Here is a 27306-nt window from a genome sequence, read left to right as displayed (position 1 = left end):
TAGTTAGCATGCTAACATGTTAGCATGCTAGTTAGCATTTTTAGCAAAACTACTAAAAATTATTAGCTAAGTTAGCTAAGTAACATGGTTAACATAGTTAGCATGTTAGCATTGCTAACATGCTAGTTAGCATAACTACTAAAAATGAAAACATTAGCTAAGTTAACTAAGTTAAGTATTATCCACCTATTTAACCGTTCTATCATTCCAACTATATTAAACCTTATGTACCAAGCAAATCATTTAACCATATAAACTATCCACCTATTTAACTGTTCAGTCACTCCAACTATATTAAACCTCATCTACCTAGCAACCAATATAGTTTGTTTTTACTCTGTATGATATTTTACATCATATTTTTTGCATTTTCATGCACTGTATTTCCTTCAGGAAATGCTTTTCTAGTTATTATTATTATTATTATTCTTCTTCTAACGCACTTAATGCAGCTTCAACCGTTTAACGTAGAAACTTCATTCAAACTATGTTACGTAGGTCTTACTTAGGACATGTGAGCTTTGTATTTTTCAACTTTGTAACTTTTATACTTTTTAAACTATTAATTAAAAACGAATCAAAATTTCCCCATTGACTTAACATTATGATTATGACATCACAATACGGCCGTTAAGCAATTAGAATCCTACGGCAGGTGTTCGGGCCACCTGTTTCAACTGCCAGTCTCAGGCTTTAAGCATACAAACTGGCCCTATTAAGACTACACATCCTGTTCAACTGCTTCCTCTGCCAAAAACTGTTTCAAAATAAAAGTCCTCACTACAATATTTCACTGTTAAACAATTTAACCCTTAAAACTACTGAACTTTTTAACTGTTCAGCCATTGTAACTGTTACTTGTCATCAACTATGACTCCTACCCACTGTAGCTAGTTAGCATGGTTAGCATAGTTAGCATGCTAACATGTTAGCATGCTAGCATGTTAGCATGCTAGTTAGCATTTTTTACAAAACTGCTAAAAATGATTAGCTAAGTCACATGGTTAGCATAGTTAGCATGCTAGCATGTTAGCATGCTAGTTAGCATTTTTTACAAAACTGCTAAAAATGATTAGCTAAGTTAGCTAAGTCACATGGTTAGCATAGTTAGCATGCTAGCATGTTAGCATGCTAGTTAGCATTTTTTACAAAACTGCTAAAAATGATTAGCTAAGTTAGCTAAGTCACATGGTTAGCATAGTTAGCATGCTAGCATGTTAGCATGCTAGTTAGCATTTTTTACAAAACTGCTAAAAATGATTAGCTAAGTTAGCTAAGTCACATGGTTAGCATAGTTAGCATGCTAGCATGTTAGCATGCTAGTTAGCATTTTTTACAAAACTGCTAAAAATGATTAGCTAAGTTAGCTAAGTCACATGGTTAGCATAGTTAGCATGCTAACATGTTAGCATGCTAATTAGCATAGTTAGCAAAACTGCTAAAAATGATTAGCTAGATTAGCTAAGTCACATGGTTAACATAGTTAGCATGTTAGCATTGCTAACTACTAAAAATGCATTAGCTAAGTTAACTAAGTTAAGTATTGTCCACCTATTTAACCGTTCAATCATTCCAACTATATTAAACCTTATCTTCCAAGCAAATCATTTAACCATATAAACTATCCACCTATTTAACTGTTCAGTCACTCCAACTATATTAAACCTCATCTACCTAGCAACCAATATAGTTTGTTTTTACTCTGTATGATATTTTACATCATATTTTTAGCATTTTCATGCACTGTATTTCCTTCAGGAAATGCTTTTCTAGTTATTATTATTCTTCTTCTAACGCACTTAATGCAGCTTCAACCGTTTAACGTAGAAACTTCATTCAAACTATGTTACGTAGGTCTTAATTAGGACATGTGAGCTTTGTATTTTTCAACTTTGTAACTTTTATACTTTTTAAACTATTAATTAAAAACTAATCAAAATTTCCCCATAGACTTAACATGGGCTGATGACATCACAATAGAGCCGTTAAGCAATTAGAATCCTATGGCAGGTGTTCGGGCCAGCTGCATCAACTGCCAGTCTCAGGCTTTAAGCATACAAACTGGCCCTATTAAGACTACACATCCTGTTCAACTGCTTCCTCTGCCAAAAACTGTTTCAAAATAAAAGTCCTCACTACAATATTTCACTGTTAAACAATTTAACCCTTTAAACTACTGAACTTTTTAACTGTTCAGCCATTGTAACTGTTACTTGTCATCAACTATGACTCCTACCCACTGTAGCTAGTTAGCATGGTTAGCATAGTTAGCATGTTAGCATGCTAGCATGTTAGCATGCTAGTTAGCATTTTTTGCAAAACTGCTAAAAATGATTAGCTAAGTTAGCTAAGTCACATGGTTAGCATAGTTAGCATGCTAGCATGTTAGCATGCTAGTTAGCATTTTTTGCAAAATTGCTAAAAATGATTAGCTAGGTTAGCTAAGTCACATGGTTAGCATAGTTAGCATGCTAACATGTTAGCATGCTAGTTAGCATTTTTTATAAAACTGCTAAAAATGATTAGCTAAGTTAGCTAAGTCACATGGTTAGCATAGTTAGCATGCTAGCATGTTAGCATGCTAGTTAGCATGCTAGTTAGCATTTTTAGCAAAACTGTTAAAAATGATTAGCTAAGTTAGCTAAGTCACATGGTTAGCATAGTTAGCATGCTAACATGTTAGCATGCTAGTTAGCATTTTTAGCAAAACTACTAAAAATTATTAGCTAAGTTAGCTAAGTAACATGGTTAACATAGTTAGCATGTTAGCATTGCTAACATGCTAGTTAGCATAACTACTAAAAATGAAAACATTAGCTAAGTTAACTAAGTTAAGTATTATCCACCTATTTAACCGTTCTATCATTCCAACTATATTAAACCTTATGTACCAAGCAAATCATTTAACCATATAAACTATCCACCTATTTAACTGTTCAGTCACTCCAACTATATTAAACCTCATCTACCTAGCAACCAATATAGTTTGTTTTTACTCTGTATGATATTTTACATCATATTTTTTGCATTTTCATGCACTGTATTTCCTTCAGGAAATGCTTTTCTAGTTATTATTACAGTGCATGAAAATGCACTGTACTGTTATTCCAAGGCATTTTATTATTATTATTATTATTATTATTATTCTTCTTCTAACGCACTTAATGCAGCTTCAACCGTTTAACGTAGAAACTTCATTCAAACTATGTTACGTAGGTCTTAATTAGGACATGTGAGCTTTGTATTTTTCAACTTTGTAACTTTTATACTTTTTAAACTATTAATTAAAAACTAATCAAAATTTCCCCATTGACTTAACATTATGATTATGACATCACAATACGGCCGTTAAGCAATTAGAATCCTATGGCAGGTGTTCGGGCCACCTGTTTCAACTGCCAGTCTCAGGCTTTAAGCATACAAACTGGCCCTATTAAGACTACACATCCTGTTCAACTGCTTCCTCTGCCAAAAACTGTTTCAAAATAAAAGTCCTCACTACAATATTTCACTGTTAAACAATTTAACCCTTTAAACTACTGAACTTTTTAACTGTTCAGCCATTGTAACTGTTACTTGTCATCAACTATGACTCCTACCCACTGTAGCTAGTTAGCATGGTTAGCATAGTTAGCATGCTAGCATGTTAGCATGCTAGCATGCTAGTTAGCATTTTTTAGAAAACTGCTAAAAATGATTAGCTAAGTTAGCTAAGTCACGTGGTTAGCATAGTTAGCATGCTAGCATGTTAGCATGCTAGTTAGCATTTTTTACAAAACTGCTAAAAATGATTAGCTAAGTTAGCTAAGTCACATGGTTAGCATAGTTAGCATGCTAACATTTTAGCATGCTAGTTAGCATTTTTTGCAAAACTGTTAAAAATGATTAGCTAAGTTAGCTAAGTCACATGGTTAGCATAGTTAGCATGCTAACATGTTAGCATGCTAGTTAGCATTTTTTATAAAACTGCTAAAAATGATTAGCTAAGTTAGCTAAGTCACATGGTTAGCATAGTTAGCATGCTAGCATGTTAACATGCTAGTTAGCATAGTTAGCAAAACTGCTAAAAATTATTAGCTAGATTAGCTAAGTCACATGGTTAACATAGTTAGCATGTTAGCATTGCTAACTACTAAAAATGCATTAGCTAAGTTAACTAAGTTAAGTATTGTCCACCTATTTAACCGTTCAATCATTCCAACTATATTAAACCTTATCTTCCAAGCAAATCATTTAACCATATAAACTATCCACCTATTTAACTGTTCAGTCACTCCAACTATATTAAACCTCATCTACCTAGCAACCAATATAGTTTGTTTTTACTCTGTATGATATTTTACATCATATTTTTTGCATTTTCATGCACTGTATTTCCTTCAGGAAATGCTTTTCTAGTTATTATTATTATTCTTCTTCTAACGCACTTAATGCAGCTTCAACCGTTTAACGTAGAAACTTCATTCAAACTATGTTACGTAGGTCTTACTTAGGACATGTGAGCTTTGTATTTTTCAACTTTGTAACTTTTATACTTTTTAAACTATTAATTAAAAACGAATCAAAATTTCCCCATTGACTTAACATTATGATTATGACATCACAATACGGCCGTTAAGCAATTAGAATCCTACGGCAGGTGTTCGGGCCACCTGTTTCAACTGCCAGTCTCAGGCTTTAAGCATACAAACTGGCCCTATTAAGACTACACATCCTGTCCAACTGCTTCCTCTGCCAAAAACCGTTTCAAAATAAAAGTCCTCACTACAATATTTCACTGTTAAACAATTTAACCCTTTAAACTACTGAACTTTTTAACTGTTCAGCCATTGTAACTGTTACTTGTCATCAACTATGACTCCTACCCACTGTAGCTAGTTAGCATGGTTAGCATAGTTAGCATGCTAGCATGTTAGCATGTTAGCATGTTAGCATGCTAGTTAGCATTTTTTACAAAACTGCTAAAAATGATTAGCTAAGTTAGCTAAGTCACATGGTTAGCATAGTTAGCATGCTAACATGTTAGCATGCTAGTTAGCATTTTTTACAAAACTGCTAAAAATGATTAGCTAAGTTAGCTAAGTCACATGGTTAGCATAGTTAGCATGCTAGCATGTTAGCATGCTAGTTAGCATTTTTTACAAAACTGCTAAAAATGATTAGCTAAGTTAGCTAAGTCACATGGTTAGCATAGTTAGCATGCTAGCATGTTAGCATGCTAGTTAGCATTTTTTACAAAACTGCTAAAAATGATTAGCTAAGTTAGCTAAGTCACATGGTTAGCATAGTTAGCATGTTAACATGTTAACATGCTAGTTAGCATAGTTAGCAAAACTGCTAAAAATGATTAGCTAGATTAGCTAAGTCACATGGTTAACATAGTTAGCATGTTAGCATTGCTAACTACTAAAAATGCATTAGCTAAGTTAACTAAGTTAAGTATTGTCCACCTATTTAACCGTTCAATCATTCCAACTATATTAAACCTTATCTACCAAGCAAATCATTTAACCATATAAACTATCCACCTATTTAACTGTTCAGTCACTCCAACTATATTAAACCTCATTTACCTAGCAACCAATATAGTTTGTTTTTACTCTGTATGATATTTTACATCATATTTTTTGCATTTTCATGCACTGTATTTCCTTCAGGAAATGCTTTTCTAGTTATTACAGTGCATGAAAATGCACTGTACTGTTCTTCCTAGGCTTCTTCTTATTCTTATTCTTCTTCTTCTTCTAACGCGCTTAATACAGCTTCAACCGTTTAACGTAGAAACTTCATTCAAACTGCGTTGCGTAGGTCTTACTTATGACATGGGTGCTATGTATTTTTCATCTTTGTAACTTTTATACTTTTTAAACTATTAATTAAAAACTAATCAAAATTTCCCCATTGACTTAACATTATGATTATGACATCACAATACAGCCGTTAAGCAATTAGAATCCTATGGCAGGTGTTCGGGCCACCTGGATCAACTGCCAGTTTCAGGCTTTAAGCATACAAACTGGCCCTATTAAGACTACACATCCTGTTCAACTGCTTCCTCTGCCAAAAACTGGTTCAAAATAAAAGTCCTCACTACAATATTTCACTGTTAAACAATTTAACCCTTTAAACTACTGAACTTTTTAACTGTTCAGCCATTGTAACTGTTACTTGTCATCAACTATGACTCCTACCCACTGTAGCTAGTTAGCATAGTTAGCATAGTTAGCATGTTAGCATGCTAGTTAGCATTTTTAGCAAAACTGCTAAAAATGATTAGCTAAGTTAGCTAAGTCACATGGTTAGCATAGTTAGCATGCTAGTTAGCATTTTTAGCAAAACTGCTAAAAATGATCAGCTAAGTTCACTAAGTCACATGGTTAGCATAGTTAATATGCTAGCATGTTAACATGCTAGTTAGCATTTTTAGCAAAACTGCTAAAAATGATTAGCTAAGTTAGCTAAGTCACATGGTTAGCATAGTTAGCATGCTAACACATTAACATGCTAGTTAGCATTTTTAGCAAAACTCTTAAAAATGATTAGCTAAGTTAAGTAAGTTAACTAAGTTAAGTAAAAATGATTAGCTAAGTAACATGGTTAACATAGTTAGCATGTTAGCATTGCTAACATGCTAGTTAGCATAACTACTAAAAATGAAAACATTAGCTAAGTTAACTAAGTTAAGTATTATCCACCTATTTAACCGTTCAATCATTCCAACTATATTAAACCTTATCTACCAAGCAAATCATTTAACCATATAAACTATCCACCTATTTAACTGTTCAGTCACTCCAACTATATTAAACCTCATCTACCTAGCAACCAATATAGTTTGTTTTTACTCTGTATGATATTTTACATCATATTTTTTGCATTTTCATGCACTGTATTTCCTTCAGGAAATGCTTTTCTAGTTATTATTATTATTATTATTATTCTTCTTCTAACGCACTTAATGCAGCTTCAACCGTTTAACGTAGAAACTTCATTCAAACTATGTTACGTAGGTCTTACTTAGGACATGTGAGCTTTGTATTTTTCAACTTTGTAACTTTTATACTTTTTAAACTATTAATTAAAAACTAATCAAAATTTCCCCATTGACTTAACATTATGATTATGACATCACAATACGGCCGTTAAGCAATTAGAATCCTATGGCAGGTGTTCGGGCCACCTGTTTCAACTGCCAATCTCAGGCTTTAAGCATACAAACTGGCCCTATTAAGACTACACATCCTGTTCAACTGCTTCCTCTGCCAAAAACTGTTTCAAAATAAAAGTCCTCACTACAATATTTCACTGTTAAACAATTTAACCCTTTAAACTACTGAACTTTTTAACTGTTCAGCCATTGTAACTGTTACTTGTCATCAACTATGAGTCCTACCCACTGTAGCTAGTTAGCATGGTTAGCATGGTTAGCATGCTAGCATGTTAGCATGCTAGCATGTTAGCATGCTAGTTAGCATTTTTTACAAAACTGCTAAAAATGATTAGCTAAGTTAGCTAAGTCACATGGTTAGCATAGTTAGCATGCTAACATGTTAGCATGCTAGTTAGCATTTTTTACAAAACTGCTAAAAATGATTAGCTAAGTTAGCTAAGTCACATGGTTAGCATAGTTAGCATGCTAACATGTTAGCATGCTAGTTAGCATTTTTTACAAAACTGCTAAAAATGATTAGCTAAGTTAGCTAAGTCATATGGTTAGCATAGTTAGCATGCTAGCATGTTAGCATGCTAGTTAGCATTTTTTACAAAACTGCTAAAAATGATTAGCTAAGTTAGCTAAGTCACATGGTTAGCATAGTTAGCATGCTAGCATAGTTAGCATGCTAACATGTTAGCATGCTAGTTAGCATAGTTAGCAAAACTGCTAAAAATGATTAGCTAGATTAGCTAAGTCACATGGTTAACATAGTTAGCATGTTAGCATTGCTAACTACTAAAAATGCATTAGCTAAGTTAACTAAGTTAAGTATTGTCCACCTATTTAACCGTTCAATCATTCCAACTTTATTAAACCTTATCTTCCAAGCAAATCATTTAACCATATAAACTATCCACCTATTTAACTGTTCAGTCACTCCAACTATATTAAACCTCATCTACCTAGCAACCAATATAGTTTGTTTTTACTCTGTATGATATTTTACATCATATTTTTTGCATTTTCATGCACTGTATTTCCTTCAGGAAATGCTTTTCTAGTTATTATTATTCTTCTTCTAACGCACTTAATGCAGCTTCAACCGTTTAACGTAGAAACTTCATTCAAACTATGTTACGTAGGTCTTACTTAGGACATGTGAGCTTTGTATTTTTCAACTTTGTAACTTTTATACTTTTTAAACTATTAATTAAAAACTAATCAAAATTTCCCCATTGACTTAACATTATGATTATGACATCACAATACGGCCGTTAAGCAATTAGAATCCTACGGCAGGTGTTCGGGCCACCTGTTTCAACTGCCAGTCTCAGGCTTTAAGCATACAAACTGGCCCTATTAAGACTACACATCCTGTTCAACTGCTTCCTCTGCCAAAAACTGTTTCAAAATAAAAGTCCTCACTACAATATTTCACTGTTAAACAATTTAACCCTTTAAACTACTGAACTTTTTAACTGTTCAGCCATTGTAACTGTTACTTGTCATCAACTATGACTCCTACCCACTGTAGCTAGTTAGCATAGTTAGCATAGTTAGCATGTTAGCATGCTAGTTAGCATTTTTAGCAAAACTGCTAAAAATGATTAGCTAAGTTAGCTAAGTCACATGGTTAGCATAGTTAGCATGCTAGTTAGCATTTTTAGCAAAACTGCTAAAAATGATCAGCTAAGTTCACTAAGTCACATGGTTAGCATAGTTAATATGCTAGCATGTTAACATGCTAGTTAGCATTTTTAGCAAAACTGCTAAAAATGATTAGCTAAGTTAGCTAAGTCACATGGTTAGCATAGTTAGCATGCTAACACATTAACATGCTAGTTAGCATTTTTAGCAAAACTCTTAAAAATGATTAGCTAAGTTAAGTAAGTTAACTAAGTTAAGTAAAAATGATTAGCTAAGTAACATGGTTAACATAGTTAGCATGTTAGCATTGCTAACATGCTAGTTAGCATAACTACTAAAAATGAAAACATTAGCTAAGTTAACTAAGTTAAGTATTATCCACCTATTTAACCGTTCAATCATTCCAACTATATTAAACCTTATCTACCAAGCAAATCATTTAACCATATAAACTATCCACCTATTTAACTGTTCAGTCACTCCAACTATATTAAACCTCATCTACCTAGCAACCAATATAGTTTGTTTTTACTCTGTATGATATTTTACATCATATTTTTTGCATTTTCATGCACTGTATTTCCTTCAGGAAATGCTTTTCTAGTTATTATTATTATTATTATTATTCTTCTTCTAACGCACTTAATGCAGCTTCAACCGTTTAACGTAGAAACTTCATTCAAACTATGTTACGTAGGTCTTACTTAGGACATGTGAGCTTTGTATTTTTCAACTTTGTAACTTTTATACTTTTTAAACTATTAATTAAAAACTAATCAAAATTTCCCCATTGACTTAACATTATGATTATGACATCACAATACGGCCGTTAAGCAATTAGAATCCTATGGCAGGTGTTCGGGCCACCTGTTTCAACTGCCAATCTCAGGCTTTAAGCATACAAACTGGCCCTATTAAGACTACACATCCTGTTCAACTGCTTCCTCTGCCAAAAACTGTTTCAAAATAAAAGTCCTCACTACAATATTTCACTGTTAAACAATTTAACCCTTTAAACTACTGAACTTTTTAACTGTTCAGCCATTGTAACTGTTACTTGTCATCAACTATGAGTCCTACCCACTGTAGCTAGTTAGCATGGTTAGCATGCTAGCATGTTAGCATGCTAGCATGTTAGCATGCTAGTTAGCATTTTTTACAAAACTGCTAAAAATGATTAGCTAAGTTAGCTAAGTCACATGGTTAGCATAGTTAGCATGCTAACATGTTAGCATGCTAGTTAGCATTTTTTACAAAACTGCTAAAAATGATTAGCTAAGTTAGCTAAGTCACATGGTTAGCATAGTTAGCATGCTAACATGTTAGCATGCTAGTTAGCATTTTTTACAAAACTGCTAAAAATGATTAGCTAAGTTAGCTAAGTCATATGGTTAGCATAGTTAGCATGCTAGCATGTTAGCATGCTAGTTAGCATTTTTTACAAAACTGCTAAAAATGATTAGCTAAGTTAGCTAAGTCACATGGTTAGCATAGTTAGCATGCTAGCATAGTTAGCATGCTAACATGTTAGCATGCTAGTTAGCATAGTTAGCAAAACTGCTAAAAATGATTAGCTAGATTAGCTAAGTCACATGGTTAACATAGTTAGCATGTTAGCATTGCTAACTACTAAAAATGCATTAGCTAAGTTAACTAAGTTAAGTATTGTCCACCTATTTAACCGTTCAATCATTCCAACTTTATTAAACCTTATCTTCCAAGCAAATCATTTAACCATATAAACTATCCACCTATTTAACTGTTCAGTCACTCCAACTATATTAAACCTCATCTACCTAGCAACCAATATAGTTTGTTTTTACTCTGTATGATATTTTACATCATATTTTTTGCATTTTCATGCACTGTATTTCCTTCAGGAAATGCTTTTCTAGTTATTATTATTCTTCTTCTAACGCACTTAATGCAGCTTCAACCGTTTAACGTAGAAACTTCATTCAAACTATGTTACGTAGGTCTTACTTAGGACATGTGAGCTTTGTATTTTTCAACTTTGTAACTTTTATACTTTTTAAACTATTAATTAAAAACTAATCAAAATTTCCCCATTGACTTAACATTATGATTATGACATCACAATACGGCCGTTAAGCAATTAGAATCCTATGGCAGGTGTTCGGGCCACCTGTTTCAACTGCCAGTCTCAGGCTTTAAGCATACAAACTGGCCCTATTAAGACTACACATCCTGTTCAACTGCTTCCTCTGCCAAAAACTGTTTCAAAATAAAAGTCCTCACTACAATATTTCACTGTTAAACAATTTAACCCTTTAAACTACTGAACTTTTTAACTGTTCAGCCATTGTAACTGTTACTTGTCATCAACTATGACTCCTACCCACTGTAGCTAGTTAGCATGGTTAGCATAGTTAGCATGTTAGCATGCTAACATGTTAGCATGCTAGTTAGCATTTTTTGCAAAACTGCTAAAAATGATTAGCTAAGTTAGCTAAGTCACATGGTTAGCATAGTTAGCATGCTAGCATGTTAGCATGCTAGTTAGCATTTTTTACAAAACTGCTAAAAATGATTGGCTAAGTTAGCTAAGTCACATGGTTAGCATAGTTAGCATGCTAGCATGTTAGCATGCTAGTTAGCATTTTTTGCAAAACTGCTAAAAATGATTAGCTAAGTTAGCTAAGTCACATGGTTAGCATAGTTAGCATGCTAGCATGTTAGCATGCTAGTTAGCATTTTTAGTAAAACTGCAAAAAATGATTAGCTAAGTTAGCTAAGTCACATGGTTAGCATAGTTAGCATGCTAGCATGTTAGCATGCTAGTTAGCATTTTTGCAAAACTGCTAAAAATGATTAGCTGAGTTAGCTAAGTCACATGGTTAGCATAGTTAGCATGCTAGCATGTTAGCATAACTGCTAAAAATGATTAGTGAAGTTAGCTAAGTCATATGGTTAGCATAGTTAACATTTGAACATTGTTAACATGCTAGTTAGCATAGTAACTTGGTTAACATTATTATCTTTGTTAACATAGTTAGCATAACTGCTAGCAAAAATTGGAGCCATTCCAACTGTTAGTTTTCGTCAACTATCTGCCTAAATAATTTAACCATTTCAATTATCAACCTATTTAACTGTTCAGTCATTCCAACTATATTAAACCTTATCTACCAAGCAAATAATTTAACCATATGAACTCATCATATTTTTGCATTTTCATGCACTGTATTTCCTTCAGGAAATGCTTTTCTAGTTCTTATTCTTCTTCTTCTTCTAACGCGCTTAATACAGCTTCAACCGTTTAACGTAGAAACTTCATTCAAACTGTGTTGCGTAGATCTTACTTATGACATGGGTGCTATGTATTTTTCATCTTTGTAACTTTTATACTTTTTAAACTATTAATTAAAAACTAATCAAATTTTCCCCATTGACTTAACATTATGATTATGACATCACAATACGGCCGTTAAGCAATTAGAATCCTATGGCAGGTGTACGGGCCACCTGTTTCAACTGCCAGTCTCAGGCTTTAAGCATACAAACTGGCCCTATTAAGACTACACATCCTGTTCAACTGCTTCCTCTGCCAAAAACTGTTTCAAAATAAAAGTCCTCACTACAATATTTCACTGTTAAACAATTTAACCCTTTAAACTACTGAACTTTTTAACTGTTCAGCCATTGTAACTGTTACTTGTCATCAACTATGACTCCTACCCACTGTAGCTAGTTAGCATGGTTAGCATAGCTAGCATGCTAGCATGTTAGCATGCTAACATGTTAGCATGCTAGTTAGCATTTTTAGCAAAACTGCTAAAAATGATTAGCTAAGTTAGCTAAGTCACATGGTTAGCATAGTTAGCATGCTAGCATGTTAGCATGCTAGTTAGCATTTTTTACAAAACTGCTAAAAATGATTAGCTAAGTTAGCTAAGTCACATGGTTAGCATAGTTAGCATGCTAACATGTTAGCATGCTAATTAGCATTTTTTACAAAACTGCTAAAAATGATTAGCTAAGTTAGCTAAGTCACATGGTTAGCATAGTTAGCATGCTAGCATGTTAGCATGCTAGTTAGCATTTTTTGCAAAACTGCTAAAAATCATTAGCTAAGTTAGCTAAGTCACATGGTTAGCATAGTTAGCATGCTAACATGTTAGCATGCTAGTTAGCATTACTGTTAAAAATTATTAGCAAAGTTAGCTAAGTCACATGGTTAACATAATTAGCATGTTAGCATGCTAATTAGCATAGTTATCATAACTAATAAAAATTATTAGCTAGGTTAGGTAAGTCATATGGTTAGCATAGTTAACATTTTAATATTGTTAGCATGCTAGTTAGCATAGTTACTTGGTTACCATTATTATCTTTAACATAGTTAGCATAACTACTAGCAAACATTGGAGCCATTCCAACTGTTAGTTATCGTCAACTATCTGCCTAAATAATTTAACCATTTCAATTATCAACCTATTTAACTGTTCAGTCATTCCAACTATAGTAAACCTTATCTACCAAGCAAATAATTTAACTATATAAACTATCCACCTATTTAACTGTTTAGTCATTCCAACTATATTAAACCTCATCTACCTAGCAACAAATATAGTTTGTTTTTACTCTGTATGATATTTTACATCATATTTTTTGCATTTTCATGCACTGTATTTCCTTCAGGAAATGCTTTTCTAGTTCTTCTTCTTCTTCTAACGCATTTAATGCAGCTTCAACCGTTTAACGTAGAAACTTCATTCAAACTTTGTTACGTAGGTCTTACTTGGGATAAGAGTGCTATGTATTTTTCATCTTTGTAACTTTTATACTTTTTAAACTATTAATTAAAAACTATCAAAATTTCCCCATTGACTTAACATTGCCCTTTATGACATCACAGCAATTAGAATCCTGTGGCAGGTGTTCGGGCCACCTGGATCAACTGCCACTTTCAGGCTTTAAGCATACAAACTGGCCCTATTAAGACTACACATCCTGTCCAACTGCTTCCTCTGCCAAAAACTGTTTCAAAATAAAAGTCCTCACTACAATATTTCACTGTTAAACAATTTAAGCCTTTAAACTACTGAACTTTTTAACTGTTCAGCCATTGTAACTGTTACTTGTCATCAACTATGACTCCTACCCACTGTAGCTAGTTAGCTAAGTTAGCTAAGTAACTTGGTTAGCATAGTTAGCATGCTAGCATGTTAGCATGCTAGTTAGCATTTTTTTCAAAACTGCTAAAAATGATTAGCTAAGTTAGCTAAGTAACTTGGTTAGCATGCTAACATGTTAGCATGCTAGTTAGCATTTTTTACAAAACTGCTAAAAATGATTAGCTAAGTTAGCTAAGTCACATGGTTAGCATAGTTAGCATGCTAACATGTTAGCATGCTAGTTAGCATGTTTTGCAAAACTGCTAGAAATGATTAGCTAAGTTAGCTAAGTCACATGGTTAGCATAGTTAGCATGCTAACATTTTAGCATGCTAGTTAGCATTTTTTGCAAAACTGCTAAAAATAATTAGCTAAGTTAGCTAAGTCACATGGTTAGCATAGTTAGCATGTTAGCATGCTAGTTAGCATAACTGTTAAAAATGTTTAGTGAAGTTAGCTAAGTCACATGGTTAATATAATTAGCATGTTAACATGCTAATTAACATAGTTATCATAACTAATAACAATGATTAGCTAGGTTAGCTAAGTCATATGGTTAGCATAGTTAACATTTTAACATTGTTAGCATGCTAGTTAGCATGGTTACTTGGTTAACATTATTATCTTTGTTAACATAGTTAGCATAACTACTAGCAAACATTGGAGCCATTCCAACTGTTAGTTATCGTCAACTATCTGCCTAAATAATTTAACCATTTCAATTATCAACCTATTTAACTGTTCAGTCATTCCAACTATAGTAAACCTTATCTACCAAGCAAATAATTTAACCATATGAACTCATCATATTTTTGCGTTTTCATGCACTGTATTTCCTTCAGGAAATGCTTTTCTAGTTATAGTGCATGAAAATGCACTATACTGTTCTTCCTAGGCTTCTTATTATAGTGCATGAAAATGCACTATACTGTTCTTCCAAGTCTTCTTATTCTTACGATTATTATTATTCTTCTTCTAACGCAGTTAATGCAGCTTCAACCGTTTAACGTAGAAACTTCATTCAAACTATGTTGCGTAGGTCTTACTTAGGACATGGGGGCTTTGTATATTTCATCTTTGTAACTTTTATACTTTTTAAACTATTAATAAAAAACTATTAAAAATTTCCCCATAGACTTAACATGGGCTGATGACATCACAATGGACTAATTAACTTGATTTGCACCTGGTATCATCTTCCAGCTGCTCATCTAGGCCCCATCAAAGAATCAGTTCAACTGATTGCACCTGTATCAACTGCTTTCTACTGAACTAGACCAACTCTCTCTGTCTCTCCATTCTACAAGGATATAAGACACATTTCCTCCAACTTTCTATCCATTCATCCTCTTCAAACCATTCACTCATCCACCCATTAAACTATCCATCAACATCCATTAAACAATCTGCCTATCAACATCCATTCAACTTTCTGTCTATCAACATCAATTACACTATCTACATTTAACTTTTAAACTATATACTCTGTCTCAGGCTTTAAGCATACAATATGGCTCTATTAAGACTGCCGTTAAGCAATTAGAATCCTATGGCAGGTGTTCGGGCCAGCTGCATCAACTGCCAGTCTCAGGCTTTAAGCATACAAACTGGCCCTATTAAGACTACACATCCTGTCCAACTGCTTCCTCTGCCAAAAACTGTTTCAAAATAAAAGTCCTCACTACAATATTTCACTGTTAAACAATTTAACCCTTTAAACTACTGAACTTTTTAACTGTTCAGCCATTGTAACTGTTACTTGTCATCAACTATGACTCCTACCCACTGTAGCTAGTTAGCATGGTTAGCATAGTTAGCATGTTAGCATGCTAGCATGTTAACATGCTAGTTAGCATTTTTAGCAAAACTGCTAAAAATGATTAGCTAAGTTAGCTAAGTCACATGGTTAGCATAGTTAGCATGCTAGCATGTTAACATGCTAGTTAGCATTTTTTATAAAACTGCTAAAAATGATTAGCTAAGTTAGCTAAGTCACATGGTTAGCATAGTTAGCATGCTAGCATGTTAGCATGCTAGTTAGCATTTTTAGTAAAACTGCAAAAAATGATTAGCTAAGTTAGCTAAGTCACATGGTTAGCATGTTAGCATGTTAATTAGCATAGTTATCATAACTAATAAAAATGATTAGCTAGGTTAGCTAAGTCATATGGTTAGCATAGTTAACATTTTAACATTGTTAGCATGCTAGTTAGCATAGTAACTTGGTTAACATTATTATCTTTATTAACATAGTTAGCATAACTACTAGCAAACATTGGAGCCATTCCAACTGTTAGTTATCGTCAACTATCTGCCTAAATAATTTAACCATTTCAATTATCAACCTATTTAACTGTTCAGTCATTCTAACTATATTAAACCTTATCTACCAAGCAAATAATTTAACCATATGAACGCATCATATTTTTGCATTTTCATGCACTGTATTTCCTTCAGGAAATGCTTTTCTAGTTATTATTCTTCTTCTTCTAACGCAGCTAATGGAGCTTCAACCGTTTAACGTAGAAACTTCATTCAAACTATGTTACGTAGGTCTTACTTAGGACATGTGAGCTTTGTATTTTTCAACTTTGTAACTTTTATACTTTTTAAACTATTAATTAAAAACTAATCAAAATTTCCCCATTGACTTAACATTAGATTATGACATCACAATACGGCCGTTAAGCAATTAGAATCCTACGGCAGGTGTTCGGGCCACCTGGATCAACTGCCAGTCTCAGGCTTTAAGCATACAAACTGGCCCTATTAAGACTACACATCCTGTTCAACTGCTTCCTCTGCCAAAAACTGTTTCAAAATAAAAGTCCTCACTACAATATTTCACTGTTAAACAATTTAACCCTTTAAACTACTGAACTTTTTAACTGTTCAGCCATTGTAACTGTTACTTGTCATCAACTATGACTCCTACCCACTGTAGCTAGTTAGCATGGTTAGCATAGTTAGCATGTTAGCATGCTAGCATGTTAGCATGCTAGTTAGCATTTTTAGCAAAACTGCTAAAAATGATTAGCTAAGTTAGCTAAGTCACATGGTTAGCATAGTTAGCATGCTAGCATGTTAGCATGCTAGTTAGCATTTTTTGCAAAACTGCTAAAAATGATTAGCTAAGTTAGCTAAGTCACATGGTTAGCATAGTTAGCATGCTAACATGTTAGCATGCTAGTTAGCATTTTTTACAAAACTGCTAAAAATGATTAGCTAAGTTAGCTAAGTCACATGGTTAGCATAGTTAGCATGTTAGCATTGCTAACTACTAAAAATGCATTAGCTAAGTTAACTAAGTTAAGTATTGTCCACCTATTTAACCGTTCAATCATTCCAACTATATTAAACCTTATCTTCCAAGCAAATCATTTAACCATATAAACTATCCACCTATTTAACTGTTCAGTCACTCCAACTATATTAAACCTCATCTACCTAGCAACCAATATAGTTTGTTTTTACTCTGTATGATATTTTACATCATATTTTTTGCATTTTCATGCACTGTATTTCCTTCAGGAAATGCTTTTCTAGTTATTATTCTTCTTCTTCTAACGCAGTTAATGCAGCTTCAACCGTTTAACGTAGAAACTTCATTCAAACTGCGTTGCGTAGGTCTTACTTATGACATGTGGGCTTTGTATTTTTCATCTTTGTAACTTTTATACTTTTTAAACTATTAATTAAAAACTGCTCAAAATTTCCCCATAGACTTAACATGGGCTGATGACATCACAATGGACTAATTAACTTGATTTGCACCTGGTATCATCTTCCAGCTGCTCATCTAGGCCCCATCAAAGAATCAGTTCAACTGATTGCACCTGTATCAACTGCTTTCTACTGAACTAGACCAACTCTCTCTGTCTCTCCATTCTACAAGGATATAAGACACATTTCCTCCAACTTTCTATCCATTCATCCTCTTCAAACCATTCACTCATCCACCCATTAAACTATCCATCAACATCCATTAAACAATCTGCCTATCAACATCCATTCAACTTTCTGTCTATCAACATCCATTACACTATCTACATTTAACTTTTAAACTATATACTCTGTCTCAGGCTTTAAGCATACAATATGGCTCTATTAAGACTGCCGTTAAGCAATTAGAATCCTATGGCAGGTGTTCGGGCCACCTGTTTCAACTGCCAGTCTCAGGCTTTAAGCATACAAACTGGCCCTATTAAGACTACACATCCTGTTCAACTGCTTCCTCTGCCAAAAACTGTTTCAAAATAAAAGTCCTCACTACAATATTTCACTGTTAAACAATTTAACCCTTTAAACTACTGAACTTTTTAACTGTTCAGCCATTGTAACTGTTACTTGTCATCAACTATGACTCCTACCCACTGTAGTTAGTTAGCATGGTTAGCATAGTTAGCATGCTAGCATGTTAGCATACTAACATGTTAGCATGCTAGTTAGCATTTTTAGCAAAACTGCTAAAAATGATTAGCTAAGTTAGCTAAGTCACATGGTTAGCATAGTTAGCATGCTAGCATGTTAGCATGCTAGTTAGCATTTTTTGCAAAACTGCTAAAAATGATTAGCTAAGTTAGCTAAGTCACATGGTTAGCATAGTTAGCATGCTAGCATGTTAGCATGCTAGTTAGCATTTTTATCAAAACTGCTAAAAATGATTAGCTAAGTTAGCTAAGTCACATGGTTAGCATGCTAACATGTTAGCATGCTAGTTAGCATTTTTTGCAAAACTGCTAAAAATGATTAGCTAAGTTAGCTAAGTCACATGGTTAGCATAGTTAACATGCTAGCATGTTAGTTAGCATAGTTAGCATAACTGTTAAAAATGATTAGCAAAGTTAGCTAAGTCACATGGTTAACATAATTAACATGTTAGCATGCTAATTAGCATAGTTATCATAACTAATAAAAATGATTAGCTAGGTTAGCTAAGTCATATGGTTAGCATAGTTAACATTTTGACATTGTTAGCATACTAGTTAGCATAGTTACTTGGTTAACATTATTATCTTTAATATAGTTAGCATAACTACTAGCAAACATTGGAGCCATTCCAACTGTTAGTTATCGTCAACTATCTGCCTAAATAATTTAACCATTTCAATTATCAACCTATTTAACTGTTCAGTCATTCCAACTATAGTAAACCTTATCTACAAGGCAAATAATTTAACCATATGAACTCATCATATTTTTGCATTTTCATGCACTGTATTTCCTTCAGGAAATGCTTTTCTAGTTCTTCTTCTTCTTCTTCTTCTTGTTCTTATTCTTCCCACCAAATTTCTGCGTCTAATTCAGCTTCAACCGTTTAACGTAGAAACTTCGTTCAAACTTTGTAATGTAGGTCTTGAAAAGGACACTTGAGGAATGTATTTTTTACTTTTCTAAACTTTATACTTTTTGAGATATTAACAAAAAACAAGCTTATTTTTCCCCATAGACTTTGCATTAGCACTATGACATCACAATGGACTAATTAACTTGATTTGCACCTGTATCAACGTCCAGCTGCTCAACTAGGACCCATCAAAGGGCCAGTTAAACTGATTGCACCTGTTCTGCATAACTAGGCCAACTCTCTCTGTGTGTCTCCATTCTACAAGGATATAAGGCACATTCCATCCAACTTTCTATCTATTCATCCTCTTCAAACCATTCACTCATCCACCCATTAAACTAGCCATCAACATCCATTAAACAATCTGCCTATCAACATCCATTCAACTTTCTGTCTATCAACCTCCATTACACTATCTACATTCAACTTTTAAACAATATACTCTGTCTCAGGCTTTAAGCATACAGCTTAATATACAGTATGTTTATATTTTCATGCACTGGTAATTTCCTCGAAATTACATTTTCTAGTTTTCTGATAGCTATATGTGTCTTTAACCCAAAAATGCATTATGGACATCTGGGACTCACAGCTGAAGCTTATTAGAGCAACTCAATATACAGGTAGCCATACACCTGATTTACCAGCACTCAATATACTGTACAGGTAGCCATACTCCTGATTTACCTATACCCACAGAGCACTCAATATACAGGTAGCCATACTCCTGATTTACCAGCACTCAATACACTGTACAGGTAGCCATACACCAGATTTACCAGCACTCAATATACAGGTAGCCATACACCAGATTTTCCTATACCCACAGAGCACTCAATATACAGGTAGCCATACACCTGATTTACCCACAGAGCACCAAAGTCATGAAGAGGGTGAGAAATGTCATTACTTCACTACAACAACATTTAGGGAATGGATCCATGACAGCTGGCATTAGGCTATTGCTTCCCAAAGCTGCCTATGTCTTGCCTTGTCTTCTGGCTGCTGATTGTTGGATTTTTCTTGCCGTGTGCTGTTTCTCTACCGCATCAAAGACAAATAAATTAATTTGTGTTGTGAATGCTATTATTTTGACATGCCATAGGCTACAAATTAAAATCGCTGCATCAGTCGGATACAAAGCAGAATATGAAAAGAAGGGGGAAGTAGTCATGCAGGTCACCAAGGCCACAGTGGCCTGTGAACCTCCACTTTTTTAAAGGGCATCATAAAGGGCAACGCAAGGGGCAACGACGGCCATGGCCGCCGTGAAATTCCAGCCCTGCTGAGTACTGTCGGTACGAAACCCCCTTGAAAAAACAACAGATAGAGCAGCCAGGCAGCTTCAGTGCTACACCCCAAGACAGCTTCAGTGCTACACCCCAAGACAGCACTGTAGCTGCCTGGCTGCTCTAGCTGCTGTTGGCTGCAGTATCCTATGACGAAAGTGTGGGCTCAGTTAACTGCATTGCCACTCTTGCAAAGAGAGGAAATTTGCACAGAACCAGGTCAAAACCCGGGTCAACACACACCTCATGGAGAACCGCAGAGATCAAATCCAGAACACAAGGGGCCAGAAGCTTTGAACATCTAGGACAACCATTCTAAGGCCCCATTCTCCGCTCCTATCTAGGTCAACATGAGGTTTGCCCTCCTTTCTGCAGACAACACATACACACACACACACACACACACACTACAGGCCTGACACTAGTCTGAGCTGACACACTCATCACAGGCCTGACACACTAGTCTGAGATGACACTCTCTTGAGAGGCGTTATATCTGTGGGCATCACTAGTTTCATATAGGGTAAATAACTACCTACTGTATACTGCCAACATCAGAGGTGTGTGTCTATGTGCAACACATGTGCCTGCCCTGTCGGTGTGTGTGTGTGTGTGTGTGTGTGTGTGTGTGTGTGTGTAGCACATTTTCTATAACTGTCTGTGCTTCTGCTTTGTAAACAATAGAACTGTTTATCAATTAGCGTCACGCTGTGAATAGAGCAGTGTATTTAAATGCCATTTCACTTCCGCAGACACACACACACGCACTTAAGCACACGCACAGTAAGAGAGAAGATTATGGACCAGAGATGTAGGTAGCGGGACGCTACGGCAAGGCGGGAAATGTGCGAGACTTCTCCGGTGAAGTGAAGTTGATAAACCAGTGTTCAATTTTGATCTATCTATCTATCTATCTATCTATCTATCTTTTATTAATTAACCAATCACATGCAGCCAGTGCTATGTTTTAACCAATCACATGCAGCCAGTGCTATGTTTTATTAATTAACCAATCGCATGCAGCCAGTGCTATGTTTTAACCAATCACATGCAGCCAGTGCTATGTTTTAACTAGGGCTGTCAAAATAACTGATTAATTTTGATTAATTAATTTGAGAAAAAAGAACTGATTAAAAAAAATAACGCAGATTAATCGATTCCGTATGACCTTTGACCCCGAGCCGTTGTAGTCAGCATACCTGTCAACACTCCCGTTTTTCATTGGTTCTCCCATATTTCAAGGTCATCTCCCAGCACCCTCCCGTTTTGTTATTTCTCCCGGTAAACTCCCTTAATTTGCATGGTCATCAAACTTCATTTTAAAATCATTGATCCATTCATTTTTTCTATTAGTCTGACATCTCCCAAGTTGCCAGATTGTGTATGAAATACACCCTACACAAACACGATCACTTAGTTTCAATTTCAACTGTTTTGTCATAGGCTAAAACCTGGCAACCCAAAACCCAAATAAGGAAGCGGGTGCCGACTGCGCAGCCTCGTCGTAAGCAAGCGGGCTAGTTGAATGGCCTACTCCAGAACTAGCTGTTGTGAAATTGTTGGGAATTTAATTGAATAACACATCACATAAACTGTTATTGAGTGTTGATACACTGAACTTGTGCCCTCGGAACCAAATCTGACAGCAAGCAGCTTTGGAGTTTTGGAAGTAGGCTGCAGGCAGGCAGCTGGTGGATACATAACTGGCATGCGTAAGGTAATGGTAAGGTAAAAGCAACGACCGAAATGCAGTGTTGAAACACGTGTATGAAACGTAGCCTATTAATATGCAAACACAGATCCGGTATAAACACTGACCACGCCCCCCCCCCCCCCCCAAATTTTTTTTTTTTTAAAAACCCGTTTTTGGAAAGCTAAATGTTGACAGGTATGGTAGTCAGTAACCATTAGACTGTAAAAAGAAGGAGAGAGAAGAAAATGTGCTGCCTAGATCATTGATTGGAACATTTACTTTTAAAAAACGGCCTGAAAAAAGTCTGCTGCAATGTCTGCAGCAAGGAATTTGCATATCACCGGAGTTCATCAACTCTAAAGTCGCACATCAATGCAAAGAAATAGTGTTGACATTGAGGGGAGTGTTCATTTATTTTCATTGTGTCCCCATAGGTTATATCTGTGGCCTGAAATACCTTGTATATGAAAAAAAACTTCTTCCCGAAGCACTTTTGAATGTATTTCCTCAGCATATTAGGACATATAATAGATTATTATGGCCATTATTAAAATAATAATAAAAGAGTTTTTGAACTTTAATGTCACTAATGCTGATTATTCAATTATTCATTCGAATTTAAATATTTAAAATACTTTCACAGCAAATATTATATATGCAATTAATTTAGATTAATTAATCACAGAGTATGTAATTAATTCGATACATTTTTTTAATCGATTGACAGCCCTAGTTTTAACCAATCACATGCAGCCAGTGCTATGTTTTAACCAATCACATGCAGCCAGTGCTATGTTTTATTTATTAACCAATCGCATGCAACCAGTGCTATGTTTTAACCAATCACATGCAGCCAGTGATATGTTTTATTAATTAACTTGGGCCTGACTCTGCCCACTTTGTGCCTCTGACATTGCTCTGGCCACAGTGCGCATGCACCGTCGGCAAAATACGCTGTCAAACTCACACCCTACATCTCCTATGAGGACCCCATGTGGCCTTGACCTTTGACCACACAACCTAGAGCTAAAGCAGCCAGGTAGCTACAGCGCTACACTCTGGGGGCATGAACATGGGGGCTCAGGAACATGCCCCCAGAGTGAAGCACTGTAGCTGCCAGGCCGCTTTAGCTCTAGGTTGTGTGGTCTGGCTGCAGCAACTCAAACTGTTATCGTTTTTTTTCTGTACCGACAGTACTCGTGACCTTGAGGAATAGAGATCTATGTGAAAAATGTAAGCTTTAAGGGATATCATGCAAACACTGTATGACATGTAGGATGCCATATTAACCTGACCTCCAACAAAATGGAGTACCAAACCATGAGCACCCTACATCAGCATGTAGGCCTTCTAGACCATAATCAGCATGTAGGCCTTCTAGACCATAATCAGAATGTAGGCCTAGACCATGAGCACCCTACATAATCAGCATGTAGGCCTAGACCATGAGCACCCTACATAATCAGCATGTAGGCCTTCTAGACCATGAGCACCCTACATAATCAGCATGTAGGCCTTCTAGACCATGAGCACCCTACATAATCAGAATGTACAGCCTTTGTAGTGATTAACTGTGCAGAGCCACAATGATTCCACTGACATAAATACTAGTCATTTCAGTCACATTCTGGAGGTGTAGTCATACATTCTGGTATGGAGGTGTAGTCATTTCGTTCATGTCAATAGCGTGGTGCAGCCATTAATACTTTTTCCAATATTTCATCAATCAGAGCATATTGGTGAGTACAGCCATTCCAGTGACATCATTAATAATCACTGCAGTGACATCCAGTTATTATGACCGCCACGCAGCGAAGCGGCGGTCATATAGGTTTAGTCAGATTTATTTATTTTTTCTTCTTTTTCGCATGGCCAAATTTCCGTCAAGGATTCCCGGGACACTGAAAGACCGGGGTACACGAAACTTGGTGGGCATGTAGCCCCACATGGATAGCATGGAACCATCGTTTTTCGTTATGATCTGTAGCCCCCCCACTGGACTGAACCCCTGAAAGGAGGGTAGGGCAGACACAGTTTTCTGTGAAAATTAGGTGTTCTAACATGGTTAAAACTGTACACCAACTGGCCTGTAGGTGGCCGGACACAGTTTTCTGTGAATATCTCGAGAACCGTAGGGCCTAGGAGGACCACCTTTTTTTGTATGTTGCTCTTAAGGGGCCAAGTCAACCCATCCCATTACCACTCAATTCATGTATAGCGCCACCTAGTTAAAAGCAAAAAAATAGGTGTTGTAATCACAATATCTCTGGCTGACATGGTCAAAACCTGCACGAAATTGAAAGTGTAGGATCATTATGACACTCTCTGAATGCATGCCAAGTTTCGTGGACTTTCGTTCATGGGGGGCCATACAATAAATTAATTTATGTGTACATTTAGTGACCGTACACCAACAGAGTTTTTCTGTGAATATCTTGAGAACCGTAGGGCCTAGGATGACCAATTTTTTGTGTATGTTTGCCTCCAGGGGTCATGTTAACCAATTCCATATGCACACATGTGCATAAACAGATATTCACACACACACATACATTCACAGTAATCATACGTATGACACATACACACACAGTAGATATATGTACGCATGCATGCACATGCACACACACAGGCACACCCACAAGCACATGCACGCACGCACACACACACACACACACACACACACACACACACACACAAACACGTACACGCACAAATGCACACAATTCAACAATTTCTCAGAATTATGAACAGGCAAGATGGGGGTGGAGTTGTATAAAATGTATTTTACATGTGAAATCTATGAACTAATCATGTTTTGGTACATGTTGTCTAGCAGATACCAGTGAGAATTGAGTGTGCATAATGCAATTCAGTGAGACAGTTAGAATCATATATGCCTTTCACCTTTTGTTTTTAGCCAGCAGCCAGACCAGCAGATACCCTGACTTTGTTCCTGCTCAGCTTCAGTAATTCAGCAAAGTAGGAACTGAACACAATTTGACAAGTGTGCCTTATTTTTGTGGAAAAAATGTGCCGAACTGGGCAGCGGTCATATTTTGTACCGCTCCGCGGTACATCTAGTTAAAGCAGTCATAGTACTGCTGTTTTTACAGTAGTTATTAATACAATTCATTCATAGACAATAGAGCTTTTCATCAACGTCATACAGTCAACAGAGGAGTACATTTATTGCCATATATCATTTATCATATCATACACACACACACACACACACACACACACACACACACACACACACACAGATACTGATAAGACAAATTTCCTTCAGGAAAATTCAGGCAATTATCTCATACACAATAATTCCAAACTATTTCAAACACACTCAGTCATCATTCACACGGATGTGGGGCAGGCTTGATGGGTTTCCTGATTACTGCCGGAGGTCAGACAAGACAGTAGTGTTGTAGCATTTAGATTTACAAAGAAAGTATTCAATAACAAACCACAGTGCCAGAGATAATATGGAAACTTTTTCATAAAGGAATTCTATTGATTTTTTTTTTTTTAATTTAAAGCTTTGAGTCAAAGATGGAAATATGTATGCTGTATGGCTCTACACAAACTACATACACCTCACACACTACTCTTACATAAGTAAGGTATGAAACTCCCCGGCACATACAAAAGTAAACTTGAACAAACAACCCACATAAACTAGAAAACCAGAGGCAATGTCAATCAAGAGTAAAGAAACTGCAGCTTGGACATTAGAGTTGTAATTAACCAGTCCAACTTGTGCTTGGACATTAAAAATTGTAAGAGTGCTTTTATTAACCGGTCTAACTTGTGCTTCCTTTTAGCTCTGTGGCTCAACAACTTGCCTATGTCCTCTTCCAGAAACGTAACTATGTGAACCCTGCAATGTTCTGTGTTCTCATTAGTACCAGGGTTCTAAGTGATCTAAGAAGAGTTCTAAGAATGAATTACATTTTTGAGAGGTTTTGTTGACTCACCTGTGCACAGCACAATCCAACAGAGACTACAGAGAGACCTGCACTGCTGGTGATCACAGAAGGACAAGTGCACAGAGAGAGAGTGACTGACGTTTGAAGAGGAAACAGTGATGCAACAAACACACTCTCTCTCTCTCACACACACACACACACACATTCATACCTGTGCCAAAGTGTTAGCCTTATATTGAGAACAGTTGAACATTTTGGTTGTAGAGATGCATAAGTTTTACTGAAAAAAACAATCAAGAGCAGGAAAATGCCAAAGCAAAACCAAAAGCATATACTGTAAGTGAAGCAGACCAGCCAGACCAGATGATCCATACGGAACTTCCTAAGCCAGCTGAAGGGAGAAAGAGCAATAAGACAAAGATAAGCTCCACTTGACCAAGTCCAGGAAGTGAGACAGGGACAAACAAATCCTTTGATTATGAATCATAAACATGTCCAGAGCTATTGAACAGGACTCTAATTTCACAAAAGGATCAATATCAAGTCTAAGCATAAAGCGATCATGTGACAATGGTATGAAATGACAAGGAAGGAATGAGGAACACACAAGAGACGCACACACACAAGCATACACAAACACACGCAAACACACCCACACCCACACACCTCTCAAAGTGTAGGCCTTGAAAATAGAAGAAAACAAGAACAAAGAAAAAAGAGAACCACAAACCAGAGATGGGAAGATAGATATCGAGAAGCAGCTATATTTAACTAAGTTTATTCACCCAAGGCAACACCAAGGCAGCGCAACGCAAACACATTTCAAACACAGGGGTAATTCAATGTGCTTCACATAAACAAAACCAAAGAATAATAGTTAATAGATGCAAAAAAGAGCAATAATTAAACAATGTTTAAAAATTAAAGTACAATAAAAAATACATAAAAGACACACAGAGAGCCACTGGCGCCTTAATACAGGGACTTACCTGGGCTTCAGCCCAGGGGCCTCGACCAATGAGGGGCCTCCTAATAATAATAATGATAATCAATAATAATAAACGGCGTGTCCGTATTCGCGGCATCATTAGCCTACTCTGGAGCTAGCCT

The 27306-nt window shown here is 35.7% G+C and overlaps 1 protein-coding gene across 1 annotated transcript in view; it reads right to left on the bottom strand.

Moving 5' to 3' along the window:
- Positions 1 to 26713, bottom strand: part of LOC143109767 (C-C chemokine receptor type 6-like) — a 44774-nt gene extending 18061 nt beyond the window's left edge. The window contains exon 1 of the mRNA XM_076272554.1: positions 26245 to 26713. The gene's annotated coding sequence lies outside the window, so the exon portion shown is untranslated. The remainder of the gene's footprint in view (positions 1 to 26244) is intronic.
- Between the last annotated feature and the right edge of the window lie 593 nt (positions 26714 to 27306).

Source organism: Alosa pseudoharengus, unplaced genomic scaffold (assembly GCF_046254945.1).
Source record: "Alosa pseudoharengus isolate Yale_2024_CS ecotype anadromous, Long Island Sound unplaced genomic scaffold, YU_APseudo_1.1 YU_APseudo_1.1_scf_7, whole genome shotgun sequence".
Classification (NCBI taxonomy): domain Eukaryota; kingdom Metazoa; phylum Chordata; class Actinopteri; order Clupeiformes; family Clupeidae; genus Alosa; species Alosa pseudoharengus.
This window is presented reverse-complemented; position numbering and strand designations above follow the sequence as displayed.